At 37.1% G+C, this 27883-nt stretch overlaps 1 protein-coding gene across 9 annotated transcripts in view; it reads right to left on the bottom strand.

The window, feature by feature from the left end:
• Cnot4 (CCR4-NOT transcription complex subunit 4) overlaps positions 1-27883 on the bottom strand; it is a 137958-nt gene that overhangs the window by 109686 nt on the left and 389 nt on the right. For 3 of the 9 annotated variants that reach the window (XM_021263638.2, XM_087205884.1, XM_087205885.1), the window contains exon 2: positions 27238-27320. The exons of the other annotated variants lie outside the window; for them this stretch is intronic. The gene's annotated coding sequence lies outside the window, so the exon portion shown is untranslated. The remainder of the gene's footprint in view (positions 1-27237; positions 27321-27883) is intronic. 9 annotated transcript variants of the gene reach the window in all.

Genomic DNA, 27883 nt, shown 5'->3' on the forward strand with positions numbered 1-27883 from the left:
TAAAGAAAAGTTATCAAGAAAAAGAACAGCCAGAATTTTGAAGAAAACAAAAGGAATGTGTCCTAAAAAGTAAGCTAATGGGCCAGGGATTTAGCTCAGTGCTAACGTGCCTGCCTTGAAAGCGCAAGGTCCTGAGTTTGATCCCCGGAACCGCAAAAATAAAATAAAATATAAAATAAAATGTAAGCTAACTAAGTATAACAAAGATGAAGAAAATATAATTACCAAATGTAGATTAATCATACAAGGTAAAGATAGAGAACTGATTACTGTACCATTTAACATCACTGTTGGGAAATCTGAACAAAAACAATCAGTACAATGTTAGGGGTAACAGAATAAGGCTATTCCTAATTGAAACAGGCTTAAGAGAGAATATGAAAAGAAAATTAGGACACATTTAAATGACTACTTATAGGGTTCTACGGCAATAAAAATAGAACAAGAACCAGTGATCAAAGATATTTTTATGATAAAACAAGAGCATGTTTGTATGTTACAAAAATGACCCAAAAGAGGAGGAAGAATTGATGATGTACAGAGAGAGGGGACAACAGCCAGGGCAAGGTCCACACTAAGTGAAATGAAATAAGATCTAATGTACTAATCAGAAGAAATGGAATTGGAAACGTAGTTCACCAATAGTAACACAAAAAGGTAAAGTATATCATACAGATACAGTTTATACCTATATGTGGTGGTAGGAGTTATAGTTCTTCTGTTTCTATTTTCTCAATGAAGTAGAAAGCAGGTCTGTCAACTGAGAATGTGTATGAAGAGGACTAGAGAAAGGAAGGGTAGGAAGGGTATAAACTACGTCATCTAGAAGGGAAACTGAATGAACTAGGGAAAAAGAAGATGACTGCCAAACAGTATTAAGGGTCATGTGACATTTCTTACCTTAAAGTGAAAGCAGTCATCACACTTTTATTTTTCTTCAGCCACTTTCAGTTGCACAGGTGCAGGCATAATGTACTAAGAGGGTTGATTTAAGTAGGACTGAGGTTTTACCAAATTAAATATGAAGAAGGAACAAAACATTTGACGGCACATGAAAAGGAACAAATATTAGTGACCATGGAATATACCCAAATAATAAGAGAAAAAAGGAAATCAAAGGGGCAAGGAACAGTGAAAAGAAAATTAAATCAGTAGACTGGAGGTCTCAATGACAGTAAAGGATTACTGAGATGGAGTACCAAGTAGAATGAGCTGTAAAGACAGATGGCAGTCAGAGAGGGTTGCATGAAATGCAAATCATGAAGGAGTTTGTCATGGGTAAGAACAAGATGTAAGATAATAACCATGGAGTGGCTAAGATACATTGGAGAGCAAGAACATTAGAGAAGAGGACTTTCAGAAATTAAGAGGCCACAGTAGTAGAAGGACAACTGATGCTATGTATATACTGAAATTTCCCAAAATAAAAGAGAGAGCATTAGTTAGAATGGCAATGAGCTAGGAGTTACTGAAGAAAAGAGAGTAACCCAGGGTGCAATAGATTCCAGCAAACATGAGATTTTATGAACAACATAACCTGTTCAACTAAGAGTTTTGGGAAAAGAAGAGATGAGCAGACATTTCTCTGGCTCAGTGGAGCCAGGCTCACTCTTCACTCTTGTTCAGTGGAGGTCAGAATAGGGAAATGTAGTTCTAAGTCTCAGGGCATAGGATATCCCACTGATCCATGATGATATACCAAATTATCTGCCAACATGTAAGAGGGATCCAAGGAAAGCAGCATTCTCAGAAAAGTAGAAAGTAGAGGAAATGTTCAGAGAAAGGAAAAACAAGGACATAAGATTTTACTGAAGATAAACTGAATTCTCTTGGGTTGCAAAATGGAAAGATTTCAAATGCAGAGCAAAAAAGATAGGAAAAATCCAGAACTTTGTGGGGATTAAAGTAGGAGACACACTTTCTGTACCAGCAATTAAATTTTGTCTGTCATTTTTCTAACACATAAAAAAAAAAAAAAGTAGGAGACACAAACTGTCACCTCGGAGACTGGTAGTAGCTGACATTAAAAGGGGATAAAGGAACCTAGAGAAAAACATGTGGTAACACACACCTGTAAATCAGCACTCTGAGGCTGGCACAGGAGGACCACAAATTCAAGCCCAGCCTGGGCAACTTAAGTGACTTAGCAAGATCTTGTCTCAAAAAAAGAGCTGGCAAGTGCAAGGTCCTGAGTTCAATCCCCAGTACCAAAAAAAAAAAAAAAAAAAAAAGAGCTGGGACATAGGCCAGAGTAAAGACCCTGGGTTCAATCCCCAGGGCCACCAAAACAAAGAAACCAAACCAAACCAAACCAAGCAAAAGGATAAAGGCTATAACAGGATTAGACCTAGTGGAGTTCAGGCAAGTCTTGTGTTAAGGCTATGAATGCAAGAGGGAAAAAGATCCTTGTCAATGTAAGTCTGGGGAAGCATAATCTTAGTCTAAGTTCAAAGACCTCTGGTGGTGGCTTGCAAAGAAACTGTACCTGGTAAAGTGTTTGCAGAATTTTTAAAACTAGCAACATACAGAGATTAGAACAGTGCACAAAAAAAGGGGCGGGGGTGGGGATTTAGCTCAGTGGCACCACGCCTGCCTCATAAGCACAAAGTCCTGGGTTTGATCCCCGATCCTGGTACTGCAAAAAAAAAAAAAGAACAGTGCCTAGCATCTAATAACCTTTCAAAGGCAAGCTTGTATCAGTTAATCAAATGTAAAATAAAATTACTGTAGCAAAAAAAAGATTCATTTTACATTCTTCCTTGTTCAGTTAAGTGGGTTTCCCAAGTATAAAGGAATAACAAAATAGATTCTGAAAACTCATTTGGAGCAAAAAGAAATGTCTGAAAATGGTAAGGTCTCTGCAGTATCCCTCAACCTCAGAAAAGTGGCTCTTCTTTAAAGTAAAATAAAACAAAATCCCATACCTCAATGATAGAATAACTTATTTATCCAAAAAGCCTATATTGAGTGCCATTATGTGTCAAATACTATTCATAAAACCTTGAGTACATCAGGGAACAAAACATTCTTGCCTTACTGGAGGGAGATTATCACAAATAGCATATATAATGAGTAAGGGGATTATACGTTAGAAGATAATTATTAAACAAAACAGTAAAATAGTGCAAATATTAAACCCTGAAATCCAGTTGAAAATAAGCAAAGTAGGCCTTTTGAGAAAGGCAACTATTTAAACAAAGTCTGAAGGAGCTGAGACAATAATATGGACATACAAGATGTGACTGAAATATATAGTGAATGCTTACTTTTTAAAAATTATTATTATGATAAAAGATACATTGCCACTAATCCAGCTCAAAATACTTTGTGTCACTTTAAACATATTTAGTCCATCTATCTTGGCACGTTCTGAAACAGTTATGGAAATTCTCTTTCCTGAGTGTCTTTAGTTGTGCTGCCATGGCTCCTTCCATGGTCTGAATGGATTCAAAACACTTACCTTTCATGGTCATTTTGTCTTTCGTGAAGGACAAGAAGTCACACGTTCCCAGTTCAGGTGAATAAAATCGATGAGGATACACCATAATATTTTTACAAGCCTGCCTTTCCTTTGCTTGGCACATGGTAGCTGCATTCACCATATTTTTGATCACACATCATAAAAAACATCCACAAAAAAGGACCTCCAGAGCTGCTTTCAAAACTGGTAAGAAAGCCAGCTATACCTGGAAGACATCTCTGAGAAGTACTCATTTTGTAAGGGTTCTAAATACTAACAATAAAGCTACCTGCCATAAGCAATTTACAACCATCAACCTAGGAATTAAACTAAAAAGAAAATGAGAAGACACTTAAGCAAGATCCAACCCCAGACTTCCAGCTCACCAAAGGCAAACTCAGGGGGCAATGAGGTTGAACAATTTGAAAGCCACCCACTTGGACTCTCTGAACTGGTAAGAGCAGAAGTAACAAACCAGATGAATGAGGCTGTAGAAAAAAACCAAATCAGAAATAATCTCAGATAACTACACAGGTGGTGAACAGAATGAAAGACATGGTTAGTGACTCTAGAGTAAATACAGATTTTTTTAAATAGAGCTTAAGAAAATGATGGAAACCATCAATGCCCAGCATAGGAAAGAAATGGAATCCATGAAACAGATTCAAACAGATATCCAGGAGATTAAAAACTCCACTGAAAGTACACACAGCAGAATGAGCCAATGTGAGGACAGAATATCAGATCTAGAAGACAAGATTGTAGTTAGCAATCATGAAAAGAAATATTTCTTAAAAATAGCAAGTGACCACAAAAAAATCAATCCAACAACTTCTAGATAATGCAAAGAATAACTTAAGATTGATTGGAGTCAATGAAAAAGCAAGAGACAGCACAAACAACATAAAAATCCTGTTCACAGAAGTAATGGCAGAAAACTTCCCAAGCATGGACAAAGAATTTGATATACAGATAAGTGAGGCATATAGAACTCCAAGTAGCCACAATTAAAAAAAAAAAAAAAAACTACACCAAAACATGTAATAGTCAAGCTTCCAGAAATTCAACATAAGAATAGAATATTTGGGGCCGAGGATTTAGCTCAGTGATTCCGCCACCTGCCTTGCAAGCAGAAGGACCCGAGTTCAATCCCCGGTACCAAAAGAAAAAAAAAAAAAAAAGAATAGAATATTAAAAGCTGTCAGAGAAAAGAAACAAATCATATATAAAGGAAAGCCCATCAGAATCACAGCAGACTTCTCAACACAAACCCTCAAGTCAGGGAGAGCTCGTGAAGTATTTCAAGCCCTAAAGGAAAACAAGCTCCAACCCAGATTGATGTACCCAACAAAACTATCTTTCAAAATTGATGGAGCAATAAGATACTTCCATGGCAAAGAACACCTGAAGAAACTCATGACTACCAAACCAGTACTCCAAAATGTTCTGAAGGACATTCTAGAAAGGTAACAAGGACTATAACTTCATGAACCCCAACACAATGAAACCACCAGGCAAGGCAAGTAATTAAACAAAGGAGGATTTAAAAAAGGAGGAGAACCAACAATGGAAAAATACGACAAGGATAATTCAATACATTCAGTTATAACCATCAATGTAAACGGTCTCAATTCATCAATCAAAAGAAATAGACTAGCAGAATGGATCAAGAAGCAAGATCAAACAATATGCTGCATACAAGAAACACATTTAATTCAAAAAGAAATTCATAGACTGAAAGTCAAAGGATGGAAAACAATACTCCATGAGACAGGAACCTGGAAAAAAGCAGAGGTAGCTACTCTATTTGCAGACTAAGTGGATTCAAGCCAAGACTGATTAAGAGAGACAAAAAGCATACTACATCCTTGTAAAGGGAACAATACAAGAGGAAGAGATGACAATCATAAATATATATGCACCAAACTATATAAACAAATATATATATATATATTTTTTGTTGTTGTTGTTACCAGAGATCGAACTCAGGACCTTGCGCTTGTGAGGCAGGTGCCGGAACCACTGAGCTAAATCCCCGGCCCCCTAAACAAATATTAATGGACATGAAAAATCAAATAAGCACTAATAAACTTGTAATGGGATACCTCAATACCCACTGTCACAAATAGACAGATCAACTAGACAAAAAATCAACAAAGAAATATCAGAACTGAACCAAACTCTTGAACAAATGGACTTAGGAGATGTCTATGGAGTGTTCCACTTCACAACATCAGAATATACATTCTTCTCACCTGTACATGGGCTGTTCTCCACATACTAGCTCACAGAACACACTTAAGTAACTGCAAATGAATTGAGATTATCTCATGCATATTCAGACCATAGCGCAATGAAATTGTAAATCAATGGCAAAAACCCCCCCAAAAACATCATAAACACATGGAAATTCAATAACATGCTCCTGAACAGCCAATGAGTCACAGATGAAATTAAAGAACAAATTAGACGGTTACTACAATTAAATGATAATGCCAATACAACATACAGGAATTTATGGGACGCAATGAAAGCAGTCCTAAGAGGGAAATTTATAGCACATTTTCATATCAGAAAAAGAGTGAGCTCAAATAAATAACCAAATGTTGAACCTCAAGCTTCTACAAAAAGAAGAGCAAATCAAGCCCAAAGCTTGTATGAGGGAGGATATTATAAAAATCAGAGCAGAAATTAATGCAATGAAGATTAAGAAAGCAATAAAAGAATCAATGAATCGAAGACTGGTTCTTCAAAAGATTAAATAAAATTAACAGACCTTTAATCAACCTTATCAAAAAAAAGGAAAGAAAAGACTTGAATCCATGCAATTAGGTATGAAAAGGGTGAAATCAAAACAGATCCTGCAAAAATCCAGAAGATCATCAATACCTACTTCAAGAACTGGCATTCTTTTTTTTTTTTGGTACCGGGTATCAGGACCATGTGCTTGCGAGGCAGGTGGCAGCACCACTGAGCTAAATCCCCAGCCCAAAAACCTGTATTCTAATAAGATGGAAAACACAGAAAAAATGGACAGATGCCTAGATGCATATGAATTACCAAAGATGAATCAAGAAGATATGAAACATTCTAAATAAACCAATATCAGTCAACAAAAATGAAGACGTAATTAAAAATCTACCAATAATGGGCTGGGGATTTAGCTCAGTGGTTCTGACACCTGTCTCGAAAGCACAAGGTCCCGAGGTTGATTCCAGGTACCAGAAACAAAAACAAAAACAAAACCCTGCTCCCCCAACAAAAAAAATGCCTAGACCCTGGCAGATTCACTGTTGAATTCTACAAGAAATTTAGAGAAGACCTAATGCCACTACTTTTCAAACTCTTTAATGAACTGAAAGCGAAGCGATACTACCAAATTAATTCCTGGAAGCAAACATTACTCTGATAGAAAAATCAGAGAAAGATCCAATCAAAAAAGAGAACTACAGGCCAATATCCCTAATGAACATAGATGGAAAAATCCTCAATAAAACACTGGCAAACAGAAAGCAGAAAATCATCAAGAAGATTTATACACCATGACCAAGTAGGATTCATCCCAGGGATTCAGGGATATTTCAACATATGCAAATCAATAAATGTAATACACCATAATAACAGAGCTAAGAACAAAACTCACATGATCAAATAGATTCAGAAAAGCATTTGACAAAGTCAAACACCCATTCATTTTTTTTGTTATTAAATTCTTTTATTGGTACATTGTAGGTATACAACACAATTACATTTCTCATTGGGAATTGTACCTTTATATAATGCATCTTGGTTCTTATTTTTTCCCCATTCCTAGCCCTCCACGCCCTCCACCCTTCCCTATTTACAAAGACTTTATTTCCATTTTTTCCATCTCTCAGCATTTTTCCTTTCCCTTCTTTCCTTTCCCCTGCCCCTCCCACTACCGCTATCCCTTTGGACCTTTTCTTCCTATTTTGCATTATCAATTATTCATTCTAATAATTGGTACATTTTAGGTATACAACATAATGACATTCATCATTGGAAATTTGCACCTTTGCATAGTCTCTCTTGGTTCTTATTTTTCACCCTTGCCCAGCCCTCCCTTCAACCCCTCCAGCCCTCCCTATTTACAAAGATTTTGTTCCTATTTTTCCATTTTCTCATATTAATCCCATTCCCTTCTATCCTTTCCCCTATCCCTCCCGCTTCCTTCCCCTTTGCCCCTTTTCTTTCTATTTCACATGACCTATTATACATTTAGTCCTTATTTACACTTTCAGTTTCTCACACCAGAGAAACTATTCGGTATTTATTCATGTGTAAACACCCATTCATTATTTAAAAAAAAAAAATCCCTATAGATGACCCCAAAAACTCTACCAAAAGCCTTCTAGACTTAACTAAATTCAGTAGCATAGCTGGATACAAAATCAACACTCAAAAATAATTCCTGTACACAAATAACAAACTCAATGAGATAGTATCCAAAAACATGAAATACATTGAAAACTACAGTAATTTGAAAAAGGAGATCAAAGAGGATATCAGAAAATGGAAAGATATCCCTCAGGTAGGAATAACCAATATAGTGAAAATGGCCGTACTTCCAAAATTGTTGTGCTGATTTAACGTTATTCCAATCAAAATAACAATAGCATATCTCACAGAATTACAGAAAACAATCTTAAAATTCATTTGGAACCAGAAGAGACCTAGAATAGCAAAAGCACCTGACTTGAAATTATACTACAAAGCTACTGTTGTAGAAACAGCATGGTACTGGCAAAAAAACAACAACAACAACCAGTCATGAAGATCAGTGGAACTGATTAGAAGATGCAGAAACAACTCCAAATACAATCAGGAAACTTGTTTTTGACAAAAGAGCCAATACCTTCACTGAAGAAAGATGGCCTGTTTAATAACTGGTGCTGGAAAAACTGACTTTTCACATGCTGAAGATTAAAACTAGACCCATTTCTTTCACCATGCATTAAACTAAAATCGAAATAGATCAAAGATTTAAATTTAAAACAGAAACACTAAATCTGCTGGAAGACAGAATAGGTAGAACTCTTAAAGACATTGGTGTAGGCAAAGACTTTATGAACAAAACCCCAATCGAACAGGAAATATCACAAAGAAGCAACAACTGGGATTTCATCTTCTTAAAAAGCTTTTTTTTTTTAGACAATGGAGTACTTCTCAGCCATAAAGAATAAGTTTGAGACTATTCTAGCTAAATGAATGTACCTTGAGACGATACTCTTAAGTGAAATAACTCAGACATACATGTTTAAACACTGCATTTTCTGGTGTGAGAAACCAAAAATGGAAATAAAGACCAAAATGTATAAGATAGTGGGAAATAAGAAAATGTTCAAATGAGAAGAACAAAAGAGGGGAGAGGGGAAAGGAAGGGACAAGAGAAAAAAGAACAGACAGAAAAATGGAAATAAAGCTTTTGTAAATAATGAGGGGAAGAGAGGTTGGAGAGGAGAGAAATGGGAAAAAAAGAAGATATATCATGTACAGATACAAATTCTCTATGATGAAGGTTACCATTATGTTTATCTAAAATGTACCAGTAAAAAAAGAAAGTGGTAAAAATGACAGAATAAGTATGTTTGCAGTGAGGGGGAGTATTTTGAAGGGGATTAATGGCAATGTGAATTTTAGCGTAATAAACTTTCAAAAATTTAAATATTAATAGTATATTCTGATCATATCTCATATAGAAAACTCTTTTCCAGGCAGTGAAAGCAGCCAGAGAAAAGGCCCTAAGGTCTTTCCATTTAATTCTTGCCATTACTTGGCAATAATTTTAGTAATTTCTTTCTTTCTGCTATTCTCTAGGCCCTGCACTCTGTCTCATTTCAGCAGTGTACAATAATAGCTAACATTTAGTAAATGTTTACAACATACCAATGTTCTAATTGGGGTTTTTTTCTAATTGTTTTTAAAAGATTAAATAATTTAATCCTCAAAACAGACCTATAAAATTGGTGTTCCTTTTGGTTCCATTTTACAAGTGAGAAGCATAAAAACTGAAGCATAAAACGATTAAGTACATTTTTCCCAAGGTCACACAGTTACCAAGTGGTCAAGCCCTGAACAGCATGTATAATATATACAACTTAAGAATGTTTGGTGAGTCAGGCATGGTGGTGCATGCCTGTAATCCCAGCACTTGGGAGACTGAGGCAGGACTTTTTCAAGTTCAAGGCCAGCCTGGGCTTCAAGGTCAACCTGAACTACAAAGCAAGACCCTGTCTCAAAAAAAAAAAAAAAAAAAAAAGAGGGCTGGGGATTTAGCTCAGTGGTTCTGCCATCTGCCTGGCAAGCACAAGGTCCCGAGTTTGATCCCGGCTATCAAAAAAAAAAAATTGGCAAAAACAATCCAAGATTTCTCATCTTTAGTACTAGACTCCCTTAAAGCAGACATACAATAACTAAGAATGCTATTATTAAAATCTGTTTCCTTGCCATCTTAGCAGTCATTCTGACATTCTGACATTCTGACTGAATGGTCTTTACCACAGTACATACTTACCAACCAGATCCTTAAACTTCCTCCCAATCTGATTTACATTCCCAGTCTACTAAAATGGCTCTAATGTGATCAGTGATCATCATCATACCACCAAATCAAAGGGTTCTGCCTCTATCCTTACTCTTCTTGAATGCTGTACTGGACTATGTCAACCCCTTTCCATCCTGAAACTCCTTTGGCTACCTAGATGCCACACTATCCTGGATCTTCCTGTCCCTCTCTGCTGTCTCTCATGGAAAAAAAAAAATCTTTCTTGCTTTTCAAAAGTTAAACTTTTCGACAGGCACTGGTGACTTCCACAGGGGAATCACCCCCTCCTCACCCCTCACACACCAGCCGCTCTGCACATGTCCCTGCTCCAGTTTAAAAAACTTGCTTTAGAACCCGCTGCAGACAGGCAGGTCTGTGCACGCCCTACCAAGGTCCTGAGTCATGAAGAAGACGCCAAATCACCCCACTGCAGACAGGCAGCCACCTGATTCCACATTACCAAGGCGCAGAGGACACCAGATCACCAGACCAAGGTACTGAGTCCCACTGTTCCCGGCCCAGAGGTAGGGGCTTCTGAGCCGTTGCCCCACTGCTCCTGGTCCAGAGGAAGGGGCTTCCTGGTCACCATCCCTCCCACTGCTCCCAGCCCAAAGGAAAGGGCTTTTGGGCCACCTTCTGTCCCACTGCTCCTGGCCCAGAGGAAGGGGCTTCCAGGCCACCATCCCTCCCACTGCTCCAGGCCCAGAGGGAGGGGCTTCTGAGCCACCATCCGACTGCTCCTGGTCCAGAGGAAGGGGTTTCCCGGCCACCATACCTCCAGCTGCTCCCAGCCCACAGGAAAGGGCTTTTAGGTCACCATCCCTACCGCTGCTCCCGGCCCCTGTCCCACCTCACCCAGCTCAGAGGAGGTGATCCGTGCAGGTGCTAACAGCCCCCCACCCCAGTCGAAATGAGAAAACACATAAATAAGTCTCAAAACCAGGCTTCCAGATCACCTACAGCAACCCCAAAGGGAAATGAGATGGAACACTCTGATACTCAACCACCTGGACCCACTGAACTGGCAACAAAAGGGGATCTGGAAAAAATGAAATCAGAAATAATTTCTCAGATAACAGCAGAAATTGTGCCCCTAGTGCAAGACATGATTAATAAATCTAGAGAGGAGCTCAGGAACATGATGAAATCCCAACATAGGAAACAAATGGAATCCATAAAACAGATGCAAATAGATTTCCAGGACATGAAAAACTCCACTGAAAGTCTGCACAGCAGAATGAGCCAATGTGAGGACAGAATTTCAGATATAGAAGATAAGATTATAATTAGTGACCAGAAAAAGAAAAATTGCTTCAAAATTGTAAAGGACCAAGAGAAATCAATCCAGCAGCTGCTAGACGATGCAAGGAAGAATAACATAAGACTGATTGGAGTCAACGAAGAAACAGGAGAGAGTAAAGATGACATAAAAAAATTGTTCACAGAAGTAATGGCAGAAAACTTCCCAAGAAGGGGAAAAGAACTTGACATACAGATAAGTGAGGCATATAGGACTCCAAATAGCCTTGATCAAAAAAAAAAATCCACACATAGGCATATAATTGTTAAGATCCCAGAAACACAACAGAAGAACAAAGTTCTCCAAGCAGTCAGAGAAAAGAAACAAATCACATACAAAGGAAAGCCCATCAGAATCACAGCAAACTTCTCAACACAAACCATCAAGGCAAGAAGGGCTTGGAGTGACATATTCCAAGCCCTAAAAGAAAACACCCTCCAACCCAGATTGATGTACCCTGCAAAACTATCTTTCAAAATGGATGGAGAAATAAGATATTTTCATGACAAAGAGCACCTTAGGAACTTCATGAATACCAAACTAGCACTCCAAAGAATTTTACACAATAGCCTAGGAACAGACATTGAGGATCACAACCCCAGGAAGCAAAGCAGAATGAACCCATCTGACATAACAAGAAATTAAATGGAAAGGGGGAGAACCCAACAAAAAGAAAAAGTCATGGCAATGACAAGTCAATACGTTTCAGTTATAACCATCAATGTTAATGGTCTCAATTCACCAATCAAAAGAAATAGACTGGCAGAATGGGTCAAGAAGCAAAATCCAACAATATGCTGCATACAAGAAACACACTTCATTCAAAAGGAAACTCACAGACTGAAAGTTAAAGGGTGGAAAACAATACTGCAAGAGACAGGAACCCCCAAAAAAGCAGGAGTAGCTATCCTCTTGGCAGATCAAGTAGATTTCAAACCAACACTAATTAAGAGAGATGAAGAAGGGCATTACATCCTTGTAAAGGGAAGAATCCAAGAGGATGAGATGACAATTATAAATATCTATGCACCAAACACTAGTGCACCCAACTATATAAAACAAATACTAACGGACATGAAAAGTCATATATGCACTAATACAATTGTAGTGGGGGACCTCAACACCCCACTGTCACAAATAGATAGATCAACTAGACAAAAAATAAGTAATGAAATACTAGAACTCAATTGTACTCTTGAACAAATGAACTTCACAGATGTTTACAGAGTCTTCCACCCCACAAAATCAGAATACACATTCTTCTCAGCTGCACATGGGTCATTCTCCAAAACAGACCACATACTCACACATAGAACATGTTTAAGTAAGTGCAAAGGAATTGAAGTTATCCCCTGTATATTATCAGACCATAGTGCGATGAAATTGGAGATCCATAGCAAAAGAAACTCAAAAAATTTCATAAACACATGGAAATTGAACAACACACTTCTGAATAACCAGTGGGTCACAGAGGAAATTAAAGAAGAAATCAGACAGGTCCTTCAATTAAATGACAATGACAATACAACATATCGGAATCTATGGGACACAATGAAAGCAGTCTTATGAAGGAAATTCATAGCAGTGAATATACATATTAGGAAAACAGAACGAGCCCAATTAAACAACCTGATGCTGAACCTCAAGCTTCTAGAAAAAGAAGAGCAGGACAACCCCAAAGCTCATACAAGGGAAGAAATTATAAAGATCAGAGAAGAAATCAATGCAATGGAGACTAAGAGAATGATACAAAAAATCAATGAAGACAAAGGTTGGTTCTTTGAAAGAATCAACAAAATTGATAAACCTTTCGTCATCCTTGTCAGAAAAAGGAAAGAAAAGGCCCAAATCCATGCAATTAGGAATGAAAAGAGTGAAACTAAAACAGACCCAGCAGAAATCCAAAGGATCATCAATACCTACTTCCAGAACCTATACGCCAATAAGATGGACAACACAGAAGAAATGGACAGATTCCTAGATACATATGAATTACCAAAGTTGAACGAAGAAGACCTAAAAATTCTGAACAACCCAATATCAACCAATGAAATTGAAAACGTAATTAAAAACTTATCACCTAAGAAAAGCCCAGGCCCTGATGGCTTCACTGCTGAATTCTACAAGACATTTAGAGAGGAACTGCTGCCACTACTGGTTAAACTCTTCAATGAAATTGAAAGGGAAGCAATACTCCCAAATTCATTCCTGGAAGCAAGCATCACCTTGATCCCCAAAGCAGAGAAAGACCCAACTGAAAAAGAGAACTATAGGCCAATTTCACTAATGAACATAGACGCAAAAATCCTTAATAAGATACTGGCAAACAGAATGCAGAAGATCATCAAGAAGATCATACACCCTGATGAAGTGGGATTCACCCCAGGGATGCAGGGGTGGTTCAATATACGCAAATCAATCAATGTAATACACTGTATCAATAGAGCCAAGGACAAAAACCATATGATTATCTCCATAGACACAGAAAAAGCATTTGACAAAATCCAACATGCATTTATGATAAAAACCCTACAAAAAATTGGAATAGATGGTCTCTACCTCAAACTGATAGAAGCCATCTATGAAAAGCCAACAGCCAGTATCATACTAAATGGTCAAAAACTGAAATCCTTCACACTAAAATCAGGAACAAGACAAGGATGTCCACTGTCACCACTCTTGTTCAATATAGTTCTGGAAATATTAGCCACGGCAATTAGACAAGAGAAAGAAATAAAAGGAATAAAGATAGGAAATGAAGAAGTCAAACTGTCATTATTTGCAGATGACATGATACTCTATACAGAAGACCCCAAGAACTCCACCAAAAGTCTTCTAGACTTAATAACCAAATTCAGTCAAGTAGCTGGTTACAAGCTCAACACACAAAAATCAATAGCTTTCCTCTACACGAATGACAGACTCACTGAGAGAGAAATAGGGCACATAATTGCTTTCACAATAGCATCCCAAAAACTGAAATACCTAGGAATCATCCTAACGAAAGAAATCAAAGACCTCTTCTCTGAAAACTATGGCACTCTGAAAAGAGAGATTGAAGATGATATCAGAAAATGGACAGACATCCCATGCTCCTGGGTAGGAAGGATTAATATAGTGAAAATGGCCATACTTCCAAAACTGCTATATAGATTTAATGCAATTCCAATTGAGATCCCAGCAGCATACTTCATCAACCTTGAGAAAACAATCCAAAAATTCATTTGGAACAAGAAGAGACCCAGAATAGCAAAAGCAATTCTAGGTAACAGAGACATGGCAGGGGGTATCACAATCCCCAACCTGCAAATCTACTACAAAGCCACTGTGATAAAAACAGCATGGCACTGGCAAAGAAACAGGCTTGAGGACCAGTGGAACAGATTAGAAGATGCAGAAACAACGCCAGACACACTCAGCCACCTCATCTTCGACAAAGGAGCCAAACACCCTCACTGGAGGAAAGATAACCTCTTTAATAAATGGTGCTGGAAAAATTGGGCTTCAACTTGCCAAAGATTAAAACTAGACCTGTATCTCTCACCATGCACTAAACTAAAATCAAAATGGATTCAAGATCTAAATATTAAAATAGAAACTCTGAACCAGTTGGAACAGAGGTTAGGTAGAACTCTTGAAGACATTGGTGTAGGAAAAGATTTTATGAACAAAACCTCAGTTGCCCGTGAACTAGCACAAACAATCAACAAATGGGATCTCTTCTTATTAAAAAGCTTCTGCACAGCAAGAGAAACCACCAGCAGTGTGAAGAGACAATCCACAATGTGGGAAAAAATCTTCACCTGCTCTTCCTCAGACAAAGGTCTACTATCTCGAATCTATAAAGAACTTAAAAAGATCAGATCTCCCAAATTTAAAGACCCAATCCAAAAATGGGCATCTGAAATGAACAGACATTTCTCACACAAAGAAGTAGAAATAGCAAATAAATACATGAAAAAATGTTCAACATCACCGGTCATTCGAGAGATGCAAATGAAAACAATGCTGAGATTCCACTTCACTCCAGAAAGAATGGCTGCTATCATGAAATCAACCAATAACAAATGCTGGCGGGGCTGTGGGGAAAGAGGAACCCTGCTCCACTGGCTGGTGGGAGTGTAGGCTGGTGCAACCACTGTGGAAATCAGTATGGAGATACCTCAAAGAATTAGGACTGGAAATCCCATTTGACCCTGCTATTCCACTGCTGGGGATCTTCCCCAAAGAATTAAAAGAATCATCCCACAGTGATATATGTGCACCCATGTTCATAGCAGCACAGTTTGTAATAGCTAAAACTTGGAAACAGCCCAAATGCCCATCAACTGGAGACTGGATCAAGAAAATGTGGTTTTTTTATAACTAAGTGGATGCACACTGAGGCAATACTCTTAAGTGAAATAAATAGGACACAGATGTGTAAATACCGAATAGTTTCTCTGGTGTGAGAAACTGAAAGTGTAAATAAGGACTAAATGTATAATAGGTAAGGTGAAATAGGAAGAAAAGGGACAAAGGGAAAGGAAGTGGGAGGGCTAAGGGAAAGGATAGAAGGGAATGGGATTAATATGAGAAAATGGAAAAATAGGAACAAAATTTTTGTAAATAGGGAGGGCTGGAGGGGTTGAAGGGAGGGCTGGGCAAGGGTGAAAAACAAGAACCAAGAGAGACTATGTAAGGTGCAAATTTCCAATGATGAATGTCATTATATTGTATACCTAAGATGTACCAATGATTAGAATGAATAATCGATAATGTAAAATAGGAATAAAAGGTCCAAAGGGGTAGGGGTAGTGGGAGGCACAGGGGAAAGGAAAGAAGGGAAAGGAAAAAATGATGAGAAATGGAAAAAAATGGAAATAAAGTCTTTGTAAATAGGGAAGGGTGGAGGGCGTAGAGGGCTAGGAATGGGGAAAAAATAAGAACCAAGATGCATTATATAAAGGTACAATTCCCAATGAGAAATGTAATTGTGTTGTATACCTACAATGTACCAATAAAAGAATTTAATACCAAAAAAAAAGTTAAACTTTTCCATCTTGCTTCTAGCTCTTCAATTGTTGCGTTAACAATACATTTTTCACTTCTATCTCCAAAAGATGGGGATCCTAAAAGTTTAATTTGGGTTTGTTTTTCTTTACTTCTCTCTTAGGGTTCATTTATCCAACAAATATTTATTTATTGAATATCAGGTACTATTTTGAGTTGCTTTTAAAAGATCAGTGAAAACTGACCAAAACTCCTCTGTACACATCAAGTCAAATATTTCTATGCCACCAAGGACATGAAACCATTTTCCAGGGTTAGGGGTATAACTCAGTGACAGAGTATTTGCCTTGCATAAATAAGGCCCTAGGTTTGATCCCGTCCCCAACAAATAAAATTAAACATCTTCCGTCCCTGATTTAAACACCCCTGACTTAAACAATAAGCCTTCCAATGAGTCTCTCTTATCAACCACAACTATATTTCTCTGCCTTTATTCAAAATATTCAGCCACCATTTTCTATTATGTCTATCAAGTTCATTTTCTATTACTCCCTCATTCAATTAGGCAGGCCAGTTCTTTTGATTATCCTTTAAACACACTGCTTATATTTCTACTTGGTCAAAAAGCTACTAAAAATATATGTCTACTTCCTAGACATAAAAGAGGTATATTGAGGGATCGGAGATTTAGCTCAGTGGCACCGTGCCTGCCTCACAAGCACAAGGTCCTGAGTTCGATCCCTGGTACCAAAAAAAACCAAAAAACAAAAAGAAGAAGTATATTGAGTAAGTCTTCAAAACTGAATGTTTGATTCCTTCAAATGTATATACTAACAGCAAAAACTTAACTATTTTAAACACTACATACATTAACTCAATTATCCCATACAACAATTCTAGGTCTTTTCACAAAAGAGAAAACTAAGGCCCAAAGAAGGTAAAGAGGAGTTCAAGGAGCTTGTGCTGAAAACTACAGGTTACTGAAAACTACAAAAAAACCCCAACTACTTGTTAGTCCTTTAGTCAAAGTACTGAAAACAGTATTTCCTTTAAGATCATGCCAAGTTTTTTAAATTGTAGAATTTAGTAGAATTAAATAGCATACTATAAAATGCTCTACAGACCCTGTCTCAAAAAAAAAAAAAAAAAAAAAAAAAAAAACCAAAAAACACAATCTAGGATAAGGGCATAGCTCAGTTGCAGAACAACATATTTAGAATGGGCAAAGAATTCCCAACACACATGCACACAAGGTATAATGTACAAACACGAATATATCATATATTACAAGGGCTCTCCAAAGCTGTTGAAAAAATCTGCTAGGCCAACTCCCCATGATGAATTTAATAATTATTCACTGCAAACATGTACTAATAAAAATAAAAATTTTAAAACAAAAAAATATATATGGCTAACAAAATTTTCATTGTTGTATTATTTTACTTTATCCTTGTTTTCATCAGGACCAAAACATTTGAATACACTAGAGGGAAGGTATTTACCTTAAAGAAAGACTACCAGCTTTATCTTTCAGGAGCAAAATTCATATCTATCCTAGGTCTAGCATAAAAGATTTTTGTAGAAGCAAGAAATTCCCAAAAGTACCACTAAGTAAACTATACAGGTACTCTGCAATATATCACCATCTCTAGGGCTAAAGAGACTCTTAAAAGGTTTCTAAGGACTCACTGAAAATTTATGAGGTTATTTTATAACTGATTACATAAAATTAGAAATAAAAGGCAAAAAATGTTCTTCTATACAACAATCCTAACACATGAGCAGAACAGGCGCACCACACTATCAATTTCTTCTCTTTCCAATTTTCCAATCCCTTCTAGCAGAGAAAAGACATGAATTTGCCAAGTTTTGAGATAGAGAGATTAAGATACATAAACCTGCATAGGGACACTAGTTTGACTGAGAAAAGGCTAAAGACTGTAGCCTTTCCAACTAGTAGTAACATCCTAACTTAGAAAACAAAACTGAGCAGATAGGGACTTCAAAAATTCTTCATACATACTGTGTAGGCTGAGAGACACATTCACTACTCTTCTTATGAGACTATATTTAATCAAGCACTAGATATATCAAAAAACAAAAAAAAAGAAGAAAAAGAAAATCTCAAGTGTGTAGCCAAAGGCAGCAAAGCAAACAGTGCTATCACTGCCTGAGACAAAAATGTACCAGAACCATTATTAAAATCTGAGGTATCCCCACTTTATTTTTTGCCTTCCACTTTCTAGGAACATAAAGCACCTAGCCTCCTGGCTAACCAAGGTACCCCAAAGTCATTCACACAAAGCCAGCGTTCTCTCAAGCATTGTCAAAATGAAAAATATATAAACTATTAATAATCCAAGATGAATTCAAATTAATATCTGATCCCCAAACTATATGGAAGACATTTCTGGAGCAGGGAGTAATTTTCTCTTCCCTTTGCCCACTGTTACCCACTGTGACACTCTTATAAGGGCCTCACACCTCAAAGATGTGTTAGCTTTCTGTCACTTTAATAGAACACCTGAGACAATCTATAAAGAGAAAAAGGTGGTGGTGGCTCCCAGTTTGCGAGGTTCTAGTTCTGATCAGGTAGACCAGGTAGGCCTCTGGTGACTGGGCTCAATGGTAATGGCAGGAAGCACGTGGTGAAACAAAACCACTCACCTCAATGTTAGGAAGCAAAAAAAGAAGAGGCCAAAGTCCAATAATCCCCTTCAAAGGCACATCCCCAAAGACCTAAGAACCCCTCTCAAAGGTTCCATAATCTCCTAATGGCACGGGGCGGGGTGGGGGTGGGGATTTAACACCCAAACTACTTAGTAAAAGGATTAAAATTTCTTGGGGGAAAAGACTGGATTTGCAGTAACCACTATAGATATTCTCCAATATTAAAGTTCTCCTATACTGCAATATTTGATATTTTCTTTCCTCTCGTATACTCTGGGGGCAATAATCTTTCTGAAGAGTCTCCTACACAAAGGCTATTTCAACTCAACCTCAAATCCAAAATTAACACATTTGAACTCTTGTTAAAACACCCAAGCAGAAGACAATACATTTTTATTCTAGTCATATTTGATAGCACACATGACCAGCTAATTAAAGTACAAAAAACAGTCAAAAATAGCTCTGTCACATTACAGGGATTACAGAGCTCTAAGGATAGAGGGAATGTCAATGAAAAATAGACAACAGGTTGAAATAGCACATATCTGAAATACCTGGGACCAAAACTGTTTTAGATTTCCAATTGTTTTGAATTCTCAAATATTTGCATATACAAAATGGGTCATCTTGGGAATAGGACCCAAGTATAAATATAAAATTCACTTTTGTTTCCTATATACCTTAAACACTTAGAAACTGACGTTACAGGATGAAAGTTTTAGTGTGCCTGCATTTTGACTGCAACTTACCACATAAGGCAGAATTTTTCACACATGGCTGTCATGTCTGTACTTTAGTTTCAGGTTTTACAGTATTTCATATTTTCATATTAGAAATATGCACCCTATATTTCCCAATAATGGACTATTCTGTGTCATGGTTTTTATTATTAATATTTCCTACATACCTAAAAGGACTATGGCATTATGTTAGGTCCTAACTTTTATAATATAAGACAGAAAATTATTGGTAAAATTAAGTTTAATTTTAAATGTGTAAGTGAGCCCAGGCAGAGTGGTGCACATTGTAATCCCAGTGTTCTGGGAGGATCAGGCAGGAGGATCAAAGCTTACACTCAGCCCAAGACCCTGTCTCAAAAAATAAAGGGCTGAGGATATAGCTCAGTGCAAAAGCCCTGAGTTTAAGCCTCAGTACGAGGGGCTGGGACAGAAGCAAGAAACCTTTTTCTCCAACTTTAAAATGTGAAGTTTTCCTTCATAAAATAAAGAAAGCATGCTGTCTAGAAGTATATAATAGATGCAGAAAGCTGGCTTACTAAAGGCTCAAGAAACCAAAACAAAGAATAACTTCAAGGTTCTCAGACTTAAAAAAAAAAATCTAGCCAGAACAAATATGACTGGCTTTAACCTTTTGTAAAATATTACTTTCACAAAACAAAGGATATCAAAGTAAATCAAATAAATTTCTTCATTTCACAATGTCCCTATACATTTCTTCAGACTACTGACCTAATCTTATCCATCCTGAAGGGAGTTTGGAACCAGTAAAATTTAATGCCCTACTTTATCAAAAAAATTTTTGCCAGACTTTCTGCTTAAGCAGGTCGTTATTAAACTTTATTGATAACCAATAACATTTTCTAGTTATTACTATCCAAATATAAGTCTTCTAATATCCCTTCTGACTAATAAACACATAGAAGCACCTGACACATAAACTTCTTTTTTACTTAATGTGAAGTATGTTTCATCTCTTAACTGTCATATAATAATGTTTATTTTTCAAACTATTTCCCAGTAATTAGTATCTAAAATTATTCAAAAAGACTGGTGGCTATTTTCTACTATTTTTTTTTTTCAGTTATCTGTATCACTTCCTTTCCAAAAACTGGGCTCTATGTGGGGCACAGTAGTGCAGGCCTGTAGTCCCACCTGAGACAGAAGTATCATCAAGCCCAGAAGTTTGGGACCAGCCTGGAAAACTTAGTGAAACCTTGTCTCAAGAAGAAGAAACACACAAAAAAACCTGGGTTTGGATAACAAATTATAATTCACCATGGAAGAGAAAAAGAACACATTTCATCTGTCCTCTATGCTCTAAAACCTTACTATATCTTTTGGATATGGGACTGAAGAAGAGACACAGCCAGTTACCTTCCAAATCCAGTAAATTTCCATCCTAATATCTCTCAGAATGACCCCTTACTTTGGTGGGCTGGCCTTCAATTTTTCAAACAAAAGTCAACAGTCAACCCCAAAATATGCTGTACACTATTGAAAGAGTGATCTTTCTAAAAACACCTTCATGGTGTTATCTCCTGCCCCTACCAACCTCTTCTGGGTCTTTTTTGCTTGACAGATCAAAGTCAACCAAACTCTGAGTACATCTTTCATAATATAATTTATAAACTGCCACCACTCCCAAAAATTAACACTTCACTCCACAGAATAGGACTCCTCACACCCCTCTCACATCATGCTGGTCCTCACCATCAATCATCTGCTGGTACTTCCATCCCCCACATAGAATGCATGGAATGTTCTTCTGGAGATGCTTGGCCATATAAATAGTCTATATTCATTATTCAAGTTCCACTTTCTCCAGAAAGCCACACTCCTTTAATTAACATACCCTCTACACTAACACACTGGACTTAATCTATATACGCATTGTATACTGCTTTGGATAGTACTAGTTAAAGATTATTATGGAAGTGTTCTGGCAAGATGAACAGACTGCTGCTTTCTAACAAGCAGGCCTATAACAAGCATTCAAAGACTTTTTGAAAGGTGACTGAACAATTTTAAGAGTCAAGATATTTCATTGTTTCAAAAGAATTCTAGTACAAATGAAATGTTGTGATGACTAGGATTTGCTTCAAAATAATGCAAGGCAAAGAGTGGGAAAAAGATGGGTAAAATAAGTGAGGTTTAGGGGCGGGGATATAGCTGAGTGGCACCAAGCCTGCCTTGCAAGCACAAGGTCCGGAGTTTGATCCCTGATGTGGGGGAGGGGATAAATGAGGTTTAGATGAAACCAAATTGGCTATGAGTCGATAATATGGGAAGGTGAGTGACAGGAGGACTGAGGCATGAGGGTGGCCAGTTCCAGGCAAGGCTAGGCAATCTAGCAAGCCCCCTGTCTCAAAATAAAATTAAAAAGGTCTGGAGGTGTAGCCCAGCGGTAGAGCATTTTCAAGTGTGGCACCTAGGAGTCAATCCCCAACACCACCTGTTTTGGTTTGTATTTAGATGTCCTCCCAAAGCCTCATGCGAATAAGGTGGGGCTATTTCATAGGTGGCTGAATCTACAGTGTGTGACTGATTCATGGTGCAATGCTAGGCCCTAGGGCACTAGGATTAAAGGTGAGTGCTACTTGCCCTAAGTAGTCTGAATAAGATAAAAGGGGCCAAAGATGCTGTTAAGATCTCTTCTTGCTTTTGCTGTTTTCCAGCTGCTGCTGCCCCTCTGCCACCCTGCCTTAGAGCCAGCTCAATATGGACTGAATGAAACCTCTGCAAACTATAAGCCAAATAAACTTTTCCTCCTTTTACTTTTTGAGTGTTGGGTTTTTTGTCTCAGTAATGAGAGAAAAGTAACACCATCACCCCCTCAAAATCAAAATTCGATTTAATATTGTCTTCATTTTTCTGGAAAGATTTGACAGGAAAACTGCCTCAAAAATTAGAATTTTGAGGGCTGGAGATTTAGCTCAGTGGTATGGCACCTGCTTCACAAGCGCAAGGTCCTGAGTTTGATCCCTGATACCAAAAAATTAGAATTTTAAAAAACAGGTACAGGAGGCTGGGGATTTAGCTCAGTGGTTTCGCTGCCTGCTGCGCAAGCGCAAGGACCCAAGTTTGATCCCCGGTAACAACACCAAAAAAACATACAGGAAAAAAAATCATCAAAATGGAAGAAATCGTCATTAAAAGAAAAATTAATCTTACCATCAAAGCAATGTATGTATTACAAATATTCCTTTTAATTTTAACATTCATAAAATGTTCCCCCAAATAATTACTGAAATAAACAAAAAAATCATAAGCAAAACATGAAAGGGAGAAAAGATCTTTTTAGTTTTTAAAAAGAAAAAAAAGCTGTTAATGATCAGTGTTCATTAACTCAAATCAGCCAATGTTAGTTCAGTAAATTCAAAATCTGAAGACACCTGATGCCCTGCCAGAGAATGAATTAATAAGGTTCTAAAATAATCAGAAAACAACATTCCCTCTTTATTTCAAGGACTTAAAATCATGCTTGAGAAATTCCAGATATTTGGCTTCATGACAATGTATTTGTTGCTGTTAAGGAATACTTCACTTCTTTGATAGTTTCAGTCTACTGTTATTACTCAAAAATCAATCATTATTTCCCTACAATATGGTTCACCAATTCCTTCCAAAAAGTACACAAACACTTATTGTTGCTGTTGCTTATAGGCTGGGGCATCAAACCCAAGACTTCCTGCATGCTAGGCAAGCACTCCAACACTGAGCTACAACCTAGTTCAACAAATATTATTTTTAAGTAAAAGAATTTTATTCTTCTAATTATGCTGCTTTTTGCCTAGACTTTCCTTTTCCATACTGATTTTTAGGCATGTACACAAGCCAATATGATTATCCTGATTCCCAATTCTACTCCATAATTGCTTTAAATTCTCCAGAAGTGAGATTTTAGTAGGTACACTAAAAATTTTTTGGTTTTAAACAGATATTTGATTTATATACCTATACAAATAGCAAGGCTCATCATAACATCATCTGCCCATCAATGCAATTAAAACTTAAAACAAGACAACTCTCTTGTATAAAGAGATTTTTTAGTAATAAAGAAGCCTTTTTCACAAATAAACTGCTTGAAAGAAAAATAAGCTCAAACTGCCTTGAACTATCTTTAAATTTTGCTGTTCCAATAAAAACACAAGACACTAAAATATAGGGGGAACTGGTACATAGCTATAAGCAAGCTCTAGGCTCTGCAAGAAAGCTCAAGGCCCTGGGTTCCATCTGTAACACTGTGAAAAACAAAAGACCAAATAGTCTTGACATTCTCCATGAGCAATTTTCTGACTAAAAAAATGAAAGAGTCATATTATAAAAGAGAAATGTGTAATACCCACTAGATCATATTACTTACTACATTCGGAAAAGTTGATATTTACCACATCAGCTTCTCTAATAAAGATGTCCATATAAAGAAATTTAAAATATTTTTGAAATTAGTTCTTTTAGGAAGCCACTTAATACATGATTTGTAAGACCCACTGATCTTTTTTTTAATTACAAAAATTGAGTAAATTATGTTATATCAATTGTGTACTCAGAAGTTTTGAGGGCAAAGGAAAAAAAATATATATATAACCCTTAAAATACTGGGGATATTACGCCAGGCATGGTGGCATATGCCTGGAATCCCAGCAAGTGGGAGGCTGAGGAAGGACAGAGAGTACAAGCCAGTATGGGTTATACAGTGAGATCTTGTCTCAAAACAAACAACTTGAAATAAAAAAAAATAATATATTGGGGATATTGTCTTTCTAGTCAAGAATAGGTTATCTGCAAATTTTTGCTAGTAACTCTGAAGTAACATAAAATTTGTAAAATGCCACAATGTGTTAACAAGTTTTATCCAATACGTGCTATTCCAGTGGGATGAAAACCATTTACAAGTTCCATTTAGATTAAGAAATCCTTTGAGAAAAATATGTAGTACATTCTAGTTCTACTGTTTCTAGAACAGCAAAATCCTCTATAACCTATTTCCCTACTGTTTTATTCAGAACCAACTGAGCCAAATGTAACTTTCTTCACAAAAAGCCAAGACAGTATTAGAAGCTGACAGAAAATTAACTGAATTTTTAGTATAAGCTTAAGTTTTCATAACCTAAAACTTTCTATCTCATTTAAACAGTCTACAAAAACAATAAACACTGAGTTGGGATGGATTCTGAATTTCTTACAGTCATAAAAAAAAATTCATTAAGATGAAGAATGTAACTTCATTTTAAAGCCAGGAGTAGGGAGGAGAAAAGGAAGCAGTCTAAAACCAAACTGCTTAAACTAAAAAGTTAGTTTTTCATTTTCTTAAAACACGTAAAATCATTTTACAAATAAAACTCCCCTGAGAGCACTAGCATACGTGAGGCCCACAATTTGATTACCAGCAGCACAAAAATAAATAAAACTCTCTCAGTGCTACAAGTTCATTCTTAGCCAACACCCTTTTTCTTTTCAAAGTAATGATTTGCAAGCTATTGCTATTGCTCCCTTAGACTAAAGAGCATTGAAATGGATTACAAAACAATTTTATTTTCCTGTATTTTGCCGTTCTTTTATAACTGTTCATCCTAATAGAACTGAAGAATTTCCTGTGCAACTTTCAGAAAACAAATTATATAGTATGCCAACTTTAAGTAATTCATATTTAAAACCTTATACAAATAATCTATTCATTTGAAGAATTCAACTAATTGAACCTGGCAGAAAGTATTGCAAATTATCAAAAGAAATCATGAAAGTATAAAGCTGAAATGTTTATAAAGTTACAACTAAGAACTTAAACCTGTAAAAATATTTACGAATTTCAGTTTCTTCCTATCAAAGTGTCAAAGAACTTTTTATTTAGACATCCCAAAGATTTCAAAATAAATTCATTTTTAATTCACAGGGCTGAAACTAAGAATTTGATGACTGCAGGCAAGGAGTAAGGGGGTGGAGAGTTACTTGAGAAAATATTTAGCAAGCCAAATACTTTTGCAGAAGAAAAACGAGCTAGGTGGTGCACTCCTATAATCCCAGCACGAGGCAGGAGGATCACTGCAAGTTCGAGGCCCACCTGGGCTACACATATAGCAAAACCCTGTCTTAACCCCCCCCCCCATACTAAAATCATTCACCCTCTTCTGTCAGACAAATAGTCCTCTCCTTAGAACACACTGCTTACGACTCAGCCAAGTATGACTGACTGCCAAGGGTTTCCAGACCTGTGTTAGGGTTGTACAAAGTAGCAAGCCTCTCGCCAGCATGTATTTTTTACTTAAGAGTTTAAAGCAGTTATATTAAAAACACTCCTACTGACAAACTAAAGGTAGTAATTTTTTAAAACTTCAAGTTATAATTTAGGATAAGGTCTGCTATTTCTATTGCTTCCAATTCTTAGAAGAGGAGGGATTTATTTAGCTTAAATAGGAATTAAAGTGGCTGAAAGGAAAAAAAAGTTTTTATAAAGAGCTTTTCTATCTTTACAAAAAGCACAATCAAGTGACTGTATGAACAAATGTTAAGATTCCTCAAGATCTGTAGGTAAAATATGTAGAAATTATAATTGTGAAAGTGAATAAAGAGGAACTGTATTTTTATTTACTCTTAAGATATTATTTCTTTTACCAATATAAGACAGATTGCTGCATGAGATTGTTACTATTACTTGAAATATTTTTACATATACATTAAGAACACAAGGGTCTTAATTTATGTTCAAAATTGACGTGTGTACATCTGATCTACATAATCCTGTATGTTTTTCTGGTAATTCATTTCAAATTGCCTATTTCAGCAAAGGTTCCTTATTAGCCACAATTTTGCTTTCACTAAAACATGTTCAGTATAAGCTTCTAGTTTTCTGAATTTTACTGTAGATAACAAAGATAGTGAATACCACTAAATGCATGTAAAACAGAGAGCTTTGTGATTGCTTTTTACCAGCCCCTTTCTTTTCTGTGGGAAAATATAAGGTATTTAAGTTTATCAAAAGAAATACCAATTTGTCTTTTGCATACATAGTTAATATATGTTCCAAGACAATTAGTTCAGATAACTACTATCTTGAAAATGAGAACGTCCCAAATCCAAAAATACTAAGTAAATCTTACATTAGGAAATTTCCACTCAAACCATAAATTATGTCATAGATTGAGCCGAATATCAATATAACTTGTCAGTTATAATCAATTCTCAATTTAAAAGGGATCTGTAATCAACATACAATCAAAGTATCATTTATATTCGCTTGTAGAGTTCACAGATGAATTTGTGCGCATGGCAGGTTTATCTCATTTTGAAATGCCTAGGCTAATATTTATTGGTATAATTAGAGCCTGAGGAGAGGCAATTCAGAGCAACGTTTGGGAGCATGGAGAAGGTCCAAAATGAAAGGGGGGGGTGGGATTCACGTCCCAGCAGAGCGAATAATCGACAAAATAAATCACTGACAGCAAAAATGAAAACGTTCTGTCCTGAGCAGCCTGAATAAAAGATCTTTACTCTAACGTTTAATGTATCCTACCTCACTTCATTCACTTTCCAACTTCTACTTTTCAAGGACCAACACGGGGCATCCCTTTTTCTGGAAGTGTGTGTTGAAAGAATCTGTATAGGAAAGAGGGGAAGGAATGGACAATCCTCAAGAAGGCTGGGAAACAGGTGGGTCAGAAGGCGCAGCGGCAGCAGCATCTACATAACTTAAGGGGCAGCTTTTAGATGACAGGTGTGGTGAAGGCAAAGGCTGCAAGTCCCAAGACGCTCCTGTCTAGCAGACACACTGGGGTCTGGCTGCAAGCTTCAGGGGGACAAGGACTAACTCCAAACTGCTAGCAGTGGAGGAGAACACAGCAGCAGGACGGGTGGGGACCAAGCAGTGGGCTTAACGAGCAGCAGCAACACGGGTCACAGTGGAAGTGATGGCTTTGGTCTTGGGAGACGGGGCCAGCAGGAAAGGACGTCAGAGAAGAAAGGGGGCTGGGGAAGCAAGAGCACTAAGAACTCAAAACCTTGTCCCTCAAACTGTACAGGAGAGCTGGAGACGGGAAGACACCTCGGCTCCTGGGGTAAGGAAATTCTCGAAGGAGTCTGCGCCGGCCGCCGCGCTGCCGCCTGCCCCGTTCCCTTTTCCTGGTGGTAAGTGCTGTGGCATAGAGGAGAGAGGGAGGAAG

Source organism: Heterocephalus glaber, unplaced genomic scaffold, assembly GCF_053883595.1.
Source record: "Heterocephalus glaber isolate CG9 unplaced genomic scaffold, H.glaber_assembly_v1.0 deba00000621, whole genome shotgun sequence".
Classification (NCBI taxonomy): Eukaryota; Metazoa; Chordata; class Mammalia; order Rodentia; family Bathyergidae; genus Heterocephalus; species Heterocephalus glaber.